The sequence below is a fragment of the Schistocerca gregaria genome, chromosome 4 (genome assembly GCF_023897955.1).
Source record: "Schistocerca gregaria isolate iqSchGreg1 chromosome 4, iqSchGreg1.2, whole genome shotgun sequence".
NCBI lineage: Eukaryota > Metazoa > Arthropoda > Insecta > Orthoptera > Acrididae > Schistocerca > Schistocerca gregaria.
In genome coordinates this window covers 310,597,224-310,611,249 of record NC_064923.1, presented here as the reverse complement: position 1 = coordinate 310,611,249, position 14,026 = coordinate 310,597,224, and the positions used below count along the sequence as shown (strand labels likewise).

At 42.7% G+C, this 14,026-nt stretch overlaps 1 protein-coding gene across 1 annotated transcript in view; it reads right to left on the bottom strand.

Annotated features, from left to right (window-relative positions):
- Positions 1–14,026, bottom strand: part of LOC126267274 (uncharacterized transmembrane protein DDB_G0289901-like) — a 154,307-nt gene that overhangs the window by 15,181 nt on the left and 125,100 nt on the right. The gene's annotated exons all lie outside the window — the stretch shown is intronic.

The window sequence follows — 14,026 nt, the reverse complement described above, 5'->3', positions numbered from 1 at the left end:
ACTGCCGATGAATGACATGGTGTTCAGATATAAATCATAATTTTGCACTATCCCGAAAGACCATCGCCAGCGAGTATGGCAGTGACCTCTGGAGAGGACTCATCTTCCAGTGTTTTGCAGAGACACACCAGTGGGTAACCGTCAGGTATGACTTCAATTGGTTGGTTGGTTGATCTGGGGGAGGGAACTAAACAGCGAGGTCATCTGTCCCGTAGGATTAGGGAAGGATGGGTAACGAAGTCGGCCGTGCCCTTTCTAAAGATCCATTCCAGCATTTACCTGAAGCGTTTTAGGGAAATAAAGATGGCCGAACGCTGGTTTGAACCGTTGTTCTCCCGAATGCGAGTCCAGTGTGCTAACAAATGTTGCACCTCGCTCGGTGTGACTTCAGATCACGGCTGGCAGCGACAGAGGTAACCTTGACGCTACAACCGCACGTCACGGACATCATGTGCCCTCATATATTACCTGCCATGCGACAGTATAGTGGCGCCATTTTTCAATTGGGCAATGCTTGTCCACACATGGAACTTGCCTGTGCCAACTGCCTACGTGATTCTGAGATATTTCCACAGCTATCAAGATCTCCATACTTGTCCCCGATAGATATACACTTGCTCAGACGTTAACTCCGCCCATTGCCAGTGTCCAGGGTATTGTAGTGCATCATTTGCGCATACGGATTATTCTGAAAATATTTTACAAATGCGCACTTTCTGCCACAGTTATGTCTCTGCTATCACAGTTATGCTCCCATAGAATCTGTATTACATTGCTATTGTAGGCCTCCTTGCTACCTATTTCCTCAAGGTAACACAATTTGCAAGACTTCCTGCAAACGTGAAATTGACGTCATACGCAGTATCGACAACCGCAGGAATCGTAATCGACTTTTTGACATGGAAGAATTATGAATGTTGTTATTCCTTGTTTCACTCGCAGCAATTGAAGCTGTCCTCTTGGGTTCCTGCCTAATCACACACTCGGGAAATGGCCGAATGTTTATTCATACTTCGTTCTCTAATCAGAAGAAAATGTAAATAACATCGAATATTGCAAAACATATTTGCATTACATACATAACAAAGTCCCAAAATATGTTAACAATGTTAAGAGGAGAATAAATATTTGCATATAGCAGAATGCAAACCCAAATCCTTCCACTACATAAACCATGACATTATCCATTACGCTAGTACTTCATCATGTGGTATTAGGTCCATGTGTTGGTTATCAAACTATCTCTTGAAGGCTTTTATCAATGTTGTATTACAGGCATTTAATGATATTGGTGAGATATTTGTAATAAATATTCTGTGCGCTTTTACCATGAAACGGCATATGCAAGTTATTATGCAAGCATGTTTCATGCTTAATTTGTAAATTATTGACGATAACGTTTCACTCCTGAGAGATCACTCTTCTATGAAGGCATTAACGTCGATAAATAATTATGTGACGTTTAATTAATAACAATATAATTACAACAAACCATAACAGAACGACATGTTTTTACAAATGTCGGATAAGCGTGCCTGAGGTCTTGCGAGAGGCCCGTATCGAACACTAAAGACAGTCGATAGCACATCCTGCAAAATGACGTCACGTTTTCAGAAAGTCTTGTGAAACGAGTGTTACCCACTACCTCCACTCGCTGATTCGTTACGTTAATAAAATGAAATGTAACATGATCCAACACTCATTCCCCTAACGGGCAATCTGCTATTGTTCTGCTGACGACCGTTCTGCTTATGGTCACTCGCTTACTGTCGTTTGCTGATTCCGCATTCTGCTTGTGCAAGTACACAACAAAAAAGTTATCAAATGTATTCATTCATCTACATCTACAGCCATACTCCGCAAGCCACCTGACAGTGTGTGCTCTGATATATATATTCTTTTTGAATATACAGAAACAAGCCTTGACGTATAACAATAGTAATGATATTATTCACGGTAAATGATAACATTCAAACAGTTGCAGTTCACGTTCATAGGCGAAGTACTGATGCTATGCTATGTTCGCATCGACCCTCTGTCCATAATTATGTTGTATAAATGGAGATGATGTTTTAACTACGGACGACGCCTTGGGCACAATTGTTTTATGTATCTCCACTGCAGGGTGTGATTTTAGTTCAAAAAAATGTTCAAATTTGTGTGGAATCTTATGGGACTTAATTGCTAAGGTCATGAGTTCCCAAGCTTACACACTTCTTAACCTAAATTATCGTAAGGACAAACAAACAGATCAATGCCCGAGAGAGGACTCGAACCTCCGCCTGGACCAGACGCGTAGTCCATGACTGCAGCGCCCTAGACAGCTCGGATAATCCCGCGCGGCGTGATTTTAGTGTATTTTACTTCTGATGAAGGTACATTTAGATACTCCGAAACCGTGGTCAAGGATTTTAATAAATCTTTATCCTGCAACTGTTTGGATGTTATCATTTACGCGTGAAGAATTTCAACAGTTGCTGTTCCAGCCATGTTTGAAATCTTGAAGTAATGATATTAAATGCAAAGTCATTTAAAGAGCCTTCAGCTCGGTTGGAAAGGTAATAAATATTATAGTGTACATGAAATGTATTCGCAGTTTCCGATATGGACAACCATCAGCTGTAAAATGGAATGACAACAATGAAATTTTCTATCGGACCGGGACTTGAACCCGAATTTCCCACTTATCGCGAGCGATCGCCCTACCATTTGGCTACCCGAGCGCTAATCACGACTAGACCGAACTTATACGTCGTCAACCATGTATTCGTTCATCTCTTATTGTGTATTCCCGTGCAGGTGGGATATTTTAGTTGAAAGCCACTCGCCCTCGGCGGATTAATACCATATTTCACGCCTGCATTATTCTGTATTACGATGCAATGTTCCTTTGGACTTTCATTTGAAATGTCCTTCCCTGTATGGGAATCACATAATGTAAGTAGTAGTACAGGTCAGAGATAACCTCGCCGTTCAGCGGCCGTCAGCGCCAAACGACTACGGGTTTTGACGCAGGAACGACCGTGATTCGTGTTCTGACAGCCGAAGCAATTGAGGCGACCGCTCGGCTGAAGCGAGAAATCTGTGTTCGAGTCTCAGTCCCCCACAAATTTTCTCTACAGTCATGGCTGTCGATGGCTGTTCGTATTCGCAACTGCGAATACATGTCAAGTATTTCATAACGGCTGTGCATTTAACCCACCTACGTAATCGGACATTAAAAGACATTGCTGATTCATTACAATTAATAAATGGTTCTGGATCATACTTAGTAATATATATCAGAGCTGTTTTCCTACTCTTACAAGACTGAACATCAAATACAGCTATAGTAAGTCCAAATAACCACTCCAGTTTCGTCCTCATATCAGACAACAAATATTTGAACTCTTATGATAAGCATGAATATGAGTTTTAACACCTGAAGTAAATTTCTCCTCACAAACGCAATACTGGAGAACGTCAACGTCTGTTAACAAATACTGCCCAAATACAACCTTACCTCCAACAGATTCAGAATCAATTGTAACTAGAAAAGATGTACTCCCGTTTTTATACCGACTGCTGTCCGGAGACGTTAACAGACGTTGACGTTCTCAAGTAATGTGTTTGTGAGGAGAAATTTGCTTCAGATGAGAAAACTCATATTCAAGCTTATTTTAAGACTTCAAATATGTATTTGTTGTTTGATAAATGTTGGGGTTGAGAGACTAGCTTTGGATAACAGTGCCAACAAGACGTATTTTGAAGAACAGGTGCCTGTTCTTTCGGACCTAATTGCGTGTCCCAAGAAACATTGCAGTGTAATTCAGAATAAGACAGGCATTACGCCATCGTGTAATATTACAGTGTGTTGTGCATCGTACTCTTATCTGATGTGTTAACTGTTTCATGTTCCAGGGGTGATTTTGCACGATAGATCGCACTCATGTGGAACGAGTGATTTGACAATTGCAACCCAAATTTGTACATATGGTTACATTTTGAATATTTTCAAGCTTGCTTTCTTTCAGAAAGAAAAAATATTTGCAGACTTTGTGAGTTAGTAAGTCCTACCCACCAGTTTTTACACATTACAGGAACAGCAATTCTTCTACGGTATAGAAGGAGTTCTCATGGATATAATTCTCCAGTTTGTCTTCAAATTTTAGTTTACTGTCTGTTACACATTTTATATCACTGGGCAAGTGACCAAAAATTTTTGGGTAATCAAATCCGATTACACGATTATACTGTGAAACCATATAAAACTTGCACCTTTATTTACGAGCTCGACAGCCAAGATTACATTTATTATTACGGGTATTCAGACCCTAAAAATGCTTTTAAAGGTCAACATAGCGGCGCACTCTAACATCAACGCCTAGTTGCCGTAGTTGTGGGTCAGCTTGCCTAACGAGAGCATACAGATCTTTGAACACACTTCCCACTCCAATCAGTGCGTACATCCAGGTCAGAGAGGGACCAACGTCACACTCACAAGTGGGCTTATCTGTGAAATGCCTTGTAAACTGGGCTAGACTTGCAGTCACTGAAATAACGTCACAAACCCTCTCGACCCGTGCCATGCTGCACTGTCTGTGACTGTGTACACGGCGATTGTGGATGTGGGAGTTCACTGCAAACTGCTGGCGTGGTTGTGCATTGATCGGAATGCCATCTTCCGTGCTTAGCACGATCGTAACATCAGTTGACAGTTTGTATGATTATATCGTCGCATTAGACACAGGACTGGGAAATAGCTATTTTTTGCTTTAATTTTGGACACCGTTGAACTATTCTTTCGTATAAAGGATATTTGTCTTATTAACCTGGATTACAGGAATAAGTAACTGTATAAGCAAACAATGATATAGATTATTAAGATAATATTCTTTGTACAAAACTTTATCATATTACGTGGACCACCTAAATAATCTCTGTTCACTGTGTCTAAAAATATCTTTGTAGTTGTTTTGATTTTCTACGTTTGCTGTTATCAGTCTTCACTGTGCACAAAATTGTGTGTGAAGTTTAATATGAGTGAGTTTCTGTACAAGTGGGCCACAAGAGAAGTGTAACATTTCTTTCCAAATTCGCCTTTTACTGTGCATGTAGATCGATCATTAATTTAAAATTTGACGTGTTTTGTACATAACATAGCGAAATGAAATGATCCTACGGCATTGTTGGCCGGGAGGCCGCATTCGGTGAAGTTCGGCCGCCGCATTGCAAGTCTTTTTTAGTTGACGTCACTTCGGTGACTTGTGAGTCAATGATGATGAACATACGACACCGAGTCCCCTGCTGGGAATCGAACCCGGACCCCCTGCGTGGTAGGCGGTATCGCTACGGCTACGCTACGGAGAAGGAACACATAACATGGTAAAGACAACAGAACAATGCAGCACACAATACATCGGAAACAGCGCGAATAAATGGTGTAGCAAATGGAATTCCCGAAACGTGTCGTAGAAAATATAAATAAATAGAACACCGTGACTGACAGCAGAAAACGAAATTTTATAAACAAATTACAATCTCAAAATTGTTTCTGAACTGAAACATAAATGATCATCAACAAAACGTATGTTAGCTGAGATGTTAACCCTTACTTCCAGTGATTTTCAGTGGTTTAGTTTACAGTGATTTATAAAATGTAAACATTACCTTTTAAAATTTGTTTTATGGCGTGAGTCATTGCTGGAGGTCGTAATTTCATCCAACAAAACAGGTGGCTCATCCTACAAAGTTCTTCCGACAACTCTTTCACCAGCAGTTCTTTAACTAAAAAGGTACTGTGACTTTAAATTGAGAACTTATTTTAATAAAAGCATAGTGTTACGTGACACTCGAATCATCCTCGTTAATTACGGTCTCATCATGGACTGAGGGCCCATTTAAGAAATACATTGATCTACAACGCCACGAATTCGCTTTCCAGAATACACATAAAATGAAATTTATCAATAACCCCGAAGCCCCAATTCTTTTAAAAAATCAAGCTTCTATTTATAAAATAGCTTCAAACATCAGTTTGCTTTACAAATGAGTTAACGCGTTAAATATTTGAGTTAAGCATCTAAAACCCTTACTATTGAATACTCAAAAACCTAGTTATGTTGATTTGATTAGTTTAGAATTATTCGCCGTAAGCTAATGACACCGGTTAGAAAAGGTCTAAATGATGTTTCAAGTTTGTTGGAACTCCATAAGTGCTCTCATTCTCAAATGTTTGTTTAACACAGTTTGGGCAAATTGGGTGTCGTGAGTCAAACTGCATCAAGACATTCATACAGTTTGTAGCTTTAATATTTGTGTTATTGTGTTATAATTTTAATGTAAGATTCTACCTCTTAATGAATATATCATGACAGCACTTTAAATCTTTAAATTCGGAGAACAATTGTATGAAATATTAAAAATAATTGTATATATATTTGGTGTCTTTTGTTGCAGACGTATCAAATGCAACAAATACCATTTTGATGGTGCAGCCACTATGAATCACGACACAAACAAATTAAAGGCAGGTGCTGCGAGCGAGCATTGGTTTATATCAGCAGGATAAGTTGCAGATTTGTGCTGGACCGCGATTCGAGGCTGGGTCTCTTGCTTACTGGGCAGATGCGTTAACCACTACGCCGTATGCACTACCACAGCGCGCCTCCCGTCAGACCCGTACTCTCAACTTGTACCGCACGCTACTGATGTAGTGCCCCTGTTCATCAACCTCATTACTTCCTGCATCTCGCCCATTCCCGTAATAGTTCAAGCTTGGTGTGCGGATGAAACCCAATTATCCCAATCTCGAACTGTTACGGGAATCGGCGAGATTCCATAAATAACAAATATTTTTACACGGCATAATTTCCCAGTCCCTCCCCTCCCCCCCTCGCCCTTCACCAGTAGGGTGGTAGAGGCATAGTACCCACAGCGTATTTTTATAGAAGTAATGCAAACAATGAGCCATTTACATACACATTTTTCTTGAAATTAGTCCAGACGTTCCCTACTTATGCTTCTAAGTCATCCCCTTTTCACCCAAGTGAGCAAGTAGGTGGTCCTTATCCCCAAGAGCTTCTATCCAGATATTAAGTGACACTTGAAGCAGATTTGTTTCACGTCGATCGAGTGGTTTAGAAGGAGATGTGGAACGAACACGCGTAGAATGATCTCTATTCACTACCGGAAAAAAGCATTAGTACACCCTTTTAGTCATTTCCAATTCATTCGAGATTTATTGTTGCATCAGTGCATATGAAGCAGATGAAATGATTACATTTACACTTCAGTAGCACAAGCGGTTCTGATTTACGAATTCTCCACCCTAACAGAAACAACCATATTTGTACTGCTGTAGCCTCCACGGACGATAATTCAGGCCCTTAGTCTGGAATCCAGTCGGTCGTACAGATGGTGATTACTGTCCTGGGAAACGTTATTTCACGCTTGGTCGACCGGTTCACGTAGTTCTGTAAGAGTTGTTGGTTGACGAGTCTCAAGAGTCAGTTCTTTTCCGATCATCTCTCACAAGTGCTTGGTTGGAGACAAGTTTGTAGATTGTATTCGCCAGGGAAGTTTCTGCGCGTTATGCAGAACACGTTGAGCAACGGCCTTGTCGCAGTAGATACACCGGTTCCCGTCAGATCACAGAAGTTAAGCGCTGTCGGGTGTGGCCGGTGCTTGGATGGGTGACCATCCGGGCCACCATATGCTGTTGCCACTTTTCGGGGTGCACTCAGCCTCGTGATGCCAATGGAGAAACTACTCGACCGAATAGTAGCGGCTCCGTCAAAGAAAACCATCGTAACACTGGGCGTGCGGTGTGTTGACCTCACGCCCCTCCTATCCGCATCCTCAGCTGAGGATGACACCGCGGTCGGATGGTCCCGATGGGCTCCTTGTGGCCTCAAGACGGAGTGCATGCAGAACACGTTGAGTTTCAGTTGCCAGTGCGGGGTAGAAAATTAACGTATTGTAACAACACATCACCTTCCTGTTGCAAGAACGGCAAAATAATGTGTCTAACAACATTCTGCTTGTACAGAGCGTTGGTTAGCGTCCCCTCCAGAGACACCAAATGGTGAACTAGAGATGTAGCTTATCACACTCCAGACCATAAGAAATGGTATGTGGCCAATGTGTCTTGAAGGAATGCACTCTACAACACAGCGCTCACCAGGTCTACGTCACATGCGCTAATGACCATCAATTGCATCTAGCCAGAATCTGGTTTCATCGCTGAAGACCACGGGTCGCCATATCATCCGCCAAGTAATCCTCTGACGGGACCGGTCGAGCTTTGCACGTCGACGCTTTGCCGTGAGCAAAAGATGGGCTTGAGATGTGCGTGCCAGTAGTCCCACTGCTAACAGCCAGTTAGCAAAAGTTTGCGTTGACACGTCTGGGCTCACAAGCCATGCCATCTGTGCTGTGGCAGCTGTGCGATCTGCCACTGCTGCCCTTGCATAGGACAATCCTGGCGGGCGTCTGTGCTGCGTGGAGGTCAAAAACATTGTCTACGGGTGTGAGAATGTTCATGTTACCACTAATACCAGCATTGTTGCACAGGTGACGCAGCACATCCAACTTACCTATCAATTCTCCGTAAGAACCATCACACCACTCGGCAGGTCACAACTACCCCTTTCGAACTACGAGCTACGTAGATCCGTTGACTGATGAAGCACGAGTGCATCTCCGTAGCACCGTTGCCTAATTGATTCAAAGTTTGCACCAAACTGAGCTTTCTTGTTATAAACATTCCCTGTTAAAGTGTAGGTACATATCACGGTATGGTACCTGTGTGGCTACGCTATCTGTTGGCGGACTATGTAGTACATCTATCATCCCCCAGGTGGCAAATGCCGTCATCGGATCAAAATTGACGTCATCTTTCCAAGTGTATTAATTTTCTATCTATCTATCTACATTTATACTCCGCAAGCCACCCGACGGTGTGTGGCGGAGGGCACTTTACGTGCCACTGTCATTACCTCCCTTTCCTGTTCCAGTCGCGTATGGTTCGCGAGAACGACTGCCGGAAAGCCCCGTGCGCGCTCGAATCTCTCTAATTTTAAATTCGTGATCTCCTCGGGAGGTTTAAGTAGGGGGAAGCAATATATTCGATACCTCATCCAGAAACGCACCCTCTCGAAACCTGGACGGCAAGCTACACCACGTTGCAGAGCGCCTCTCTTGCAGAGTCTGCCACTTGAGATTGCTAAACAACTCCGTAACGCTTTCACGATTACCAAATAACCCCGTGACGAAACGCGCCGCTCTTCTTTGGATCTTCTCTATCTCCTCTGTGAACCCGATCTGGTACGGATCCCACACTGATGAGCAATACTCAAGTATAGGTCGAACAAGTGTTTTGTAAGCCACCTTCTTTGTTGATAGATTACATTTTCTAAGGACTCTCCCAATGAATCTCAACCTGGTACCCGCCTTACCAACAATTAATTTTATATGATCATTCCACTTCAAATCGTTCCGCACGCATACTCCCAGATATTTTACAGAAGTAACTACTACCAGTGTTTGTTCCGCTATCATATAATCATACAATAAAGGATCCTTCTTTCTGTGTATTCGCAATACATTACATTCGTCTACCTTAAGGGTCAGTTGCCACTCCCTGCACCAAGTGCCTAACCAGTGCAGATCTTCCTGCATTTCGGTGCAATTTTCTAATAATGCAACTTCTCAGTATACTACAGCATCATCCGCGAAAAGCGGCAGTGTAAATATAAAGATATAGACGTATTGTGGCATGAGCCTACGATCTTGCTCCGTTTAGACATACAAAACAGAAATTAATGCCAGTATTCACGCTAAACCTGTTTACCTTTATCTCTCCAACAACCTAATGTAAAGACCGCGAAACAGTAGCTCCCTGTCGTTGCTCTTATTTTCGCTTGCAACTTGCCATTATGTGATTAGATTCATCTTCGTTGTTTTATAACCGAGCGCTGAACAGTTTATGATTACGCGACACTGCAGTAACAGAGAAAGGAGGGAAAGGCAGGTTTGAACAGGTGGGAGGGATCAGTCACGACCGCTGCTCCACTGTCAACACAGCCGAGACAGAATGCGCCCGGCAGCTCAGCGGCAGACGAAAGCTCTGCGTAATGCCGTAGCCGGGCTGTGGCGCAGTACTAACGCGGCGGCGAAATCTATCATCACGGAGGCCTGAGCGTTAAAACCCTCGTTTAGAAATTAATAAGGTACCACGTTACAACAAGCCTCAGTCCTGCAACTGTTTCTTGTAGTCTCTCCAAACCTGGTGCAAGTCGAGCTTCTGTTCACATCCGTCACCTATTGTTACTCTATCGGGTATTTGGTGTCTAAACTGAAATAATTAACAACAGTAAGTCGGCATATCTACTGTTCGTAATGTCCTCGATCGTCTCTGACGAGTCCTCCGAGCTGTATGGCCAGGGTCGAAGCAACTTTTCGGTTCCTGACGTTTCGTGCAGAGCCGCGCTGGACGTCTTCGGAAGTGCTCCTGGCGACGTGGCAGCACCTCCGAAGACGTCCAGCGCGGCTCTGCACGAAACGTCAGGAACCGAAAAGTTTCTTCGACCATGGCTGTACAGCCCGGAAGACGCATCAGCGACTATGACATCCAGTTGCGAAAGCCTTCGTTGTATTATATTCGACAGTTTGTTTTGCAGTTTTTAATCGTCGCCTGGAGACATAATATTTCCGCTCTGCAAACTACTTCAAGTGCTGTGTTCTCGGACGCTGCAGAAAACGTTCCAGTCACCTCTTCATAGTTTTAAGTCACCTTTTTTTCTTGTGCTTCTTGTCGTTGTAGATTATCTGTGCCCTTAACTTTTAAAATTCATCTGTGATAAGCAAGCAGTCCATAGCCATCAAGAGTTTTTCCTTACTCTTCCTTGGCCGGCCCCGGCCGCTTCTAATACTGGATCCCCTATCTCTTCTAAATCGACTCCTGTTTCTTCTTCTATCACATCAGACAAATCTTCACCCTCATAGAGGCTTTCAATTTATTCTTTCCACCTATCTGCTCTCTCCTCTGCATTTAACAGTGGAATTCCCGTTGCGCTCTTAATGTTAGCACCGTTGCTTTTAATGTCACCAAAGGTTGTTTTGACATTCCTGATTGCAGAGTCTGTCTTTCCGACAGTCATATCTTTTTCGATGTCTTCACATTTTTCCTGCAGCCATTTCGTCTTAGCTTCCCTGCACTTCCTATTTATTTCATTCCTCAGCGACTTGTATTTCTCTATTCCTGATTTTCCCGGAACATGTTTGTACTTCCTCCTTTCAACAATCAACTGAAGTATTTCTTCTGTTACCCATCGTTTCTTCGCAGCTACCTTCTTTGTACCTATGTTTTCCTTCCCAACTTCTGTGATGGCCCTTTCTAGAGACGTCCATTTCTCTTCAACTGTGTTGCCTAATGCGCTATTCCGTACTGCTGTATCTATAGCGTTAGAGAACTTCAAACGTATCTCGTCATTCCTTAGAACTTCCGTATCCCACTTCTTAGCGTATTGATTCTTCCTGACTAATCTCTTGAACTTCAGCCTACTCTTCATCACTACTATATTGTGATCTGAGTCTATATCTGCTCCTGGGTACGCCTTACAATCCAGTATCTGATTTCGGAATCTCTGTCTGACCATGATGCAATCTAATTGAAATCTTCCCATATCTCCCGGCCTTTTCGAAGTATACCTCCTCCTCTTGTGATTCTTGAACAGGGTATTCGCTATTACTAGCTGAAACTTGTTATAGAACTCTATTAGTCTTTCTCCTCCTTCATTCCTTGTCCCAAGCCCATACTCTCCTGTAACATTTTCTTCTACTCCTTTCCCTACAACTGCATTCCAGTCGCCCATGACTGTTAGATTTTCGTCCCCCTTTACATACTGCATTACCCTTTCAATATCCTCATACACTTTCTCTATCTGTTCATCTTCAGCTTGCGACGTCGGCATGTATACCTGAACTATCGTTATCGGTGTTGGTAATCTGTGGATTCTGATTAGAACAACTCGGTCACTGAACTGTTCACAGTAACAGACCCTCTGCCCTACCTTCCTATTCATAACGAATCCTAGACCTGTTATACCATTTTCTGCTGCTGTTGATATAGCCCGATACTCATCTGACCAGAAATCCTTGTCTTCCTTCCACTTCACTTCACTGACCCCTACTATATCTAGATTGAGCCTTTGCATTTCCCTTTTCAGATTTTATAGTTTCCCTACCACGTTCAAGCTTCTAACATTCCACGCCCCGACTCGTAGAACATTATCGTTTCGTTGATTACCAGTGTTACCAGAGCGGAAAGGCTGTTGGCACTAAGACAAGTACTAGAATCGTAAAATCCCTTTTTAATCGTTTGGCCATGATTCCCGTTTCCCCAATTCCAATGCATTGTGATCTCACCTAATGGAACCCGCAGTTCTACAACAAAAAGAAACAGAAAGCATTATGCTCCTCAATTACAGAATGGATCATAGTAAAACATCTTAGGCAAGTTCGTTTGAAATCGTTTTACTTAAAAAGTGCTCCTCCTCATTCGTTCACGTACTAAAGACTGTGCGGCATGGGTGTGTGTGTTTGTCCTTAGGATAATTAAGGTTAAGTTGTGTCTAAGCTCACATTTCACTCACATTTGAGTATTTGAACTAAAGACTCTCGGACATTTAACAGATCGGACTGCATCATATTTCTCCATTAAAATTTTTCTTCCGAATTCCACTCAGGACCCGATAATCATCCTGCACCTCTGTTTCTGTCCGTCCCATGCTTGAAAGACATCTTCCTCTTCCCCCTATCACCCTTTCCAGCGTCACAGTCCCCTGCAGGAAACGCTGTTTAGTGACTTGTTAGACTTCTGTTTTCTGGTAACAACCTTATTTGTGCTACGCAAAACGTGTTGGTGACTTTTTGCCTCTAGCGGCAGTGCATCGATCCTCTGTTTAGCGTTTCTCTTCTCTAACAAGCTTTCAGATCCACACACTGCAATTGAGAATGGTATTAACAGATATCCTATTCGATATATATGTGTTGCACCCTCCTCTCTCGAAATAGCCTGCGCTTCATAATTCCATCTCGATCAATAGGCACTTAAGTTTCTGGATGCAGCCTTCATGCGATTATTTATCTCAGGATGAAGTACATAAAATTATCAGCAACTTGTATGATAGAACAATATCTTAATTAATTCTTATAACAATGTCTTCATAATTTTCAGTGGTCCATTTTCATTTTTCAGCAACGGTTGTTTCTTATCTTCATTGTTCCCTGGCAGGAGAGTGCTGTTGTAAGAAAAGCTGAATATTCGTTATTAATCCTAGATCCTAGTGTGGTTATTCACTGCTCTGGAAAACTTAAAAGGCTGATAAAGTAACATGTATTAACAACTCGCTGGAAATGAGTAAAAGTGTTTGAGCCTATTGCCAGAGGTCTCCCAGTCGTGCAGAGAAAGTTGGATATCACATGGCGTGAGGTTGGCCTCACAACAGGAAGCGGTTGAAGAATGGAAAAAGACAGTATGTGTCAACCTGCTAGCAGTTAAGGTGCTCTGTGATAGCGTTCGTCATTACAGCATGGCCCGAAAGCATCTGAACGACTTCGCACGGGGAAGACATATTTGGAAATTGGAAGGCGAACGAAGAGCGTTGAGTGTAGCCCCAGGACCTTGGTAAAGCTCATTCTTAGAGGTGTCGAAACCGAGGTCAAGGTACCAAAAATTTATCTGCAATGGGTTGGCTGCGTGCTTCCTATTTTAAAAGCTCACAACATTGTTTCACATGCAGGAGGGAGGGGGGGTTAGAGCCATAGGCACTGCTGTCCAAAAGACAGGAGATGGTCAAGCACGGTCAATCACAGCAGCACATTTGTGCAACAGGCAATAAGGGACCGAAGTAAACAGAGAGTGAAATTGCAACCATATTTAACAGGACTGCAGGACACACAATCTCGTGCCTCACAGAGGCACGACTACTGCATTAGGGTGATCTCTTTGCCCGACAATCGGTAAGCTGTGTTCCGTTGAAAT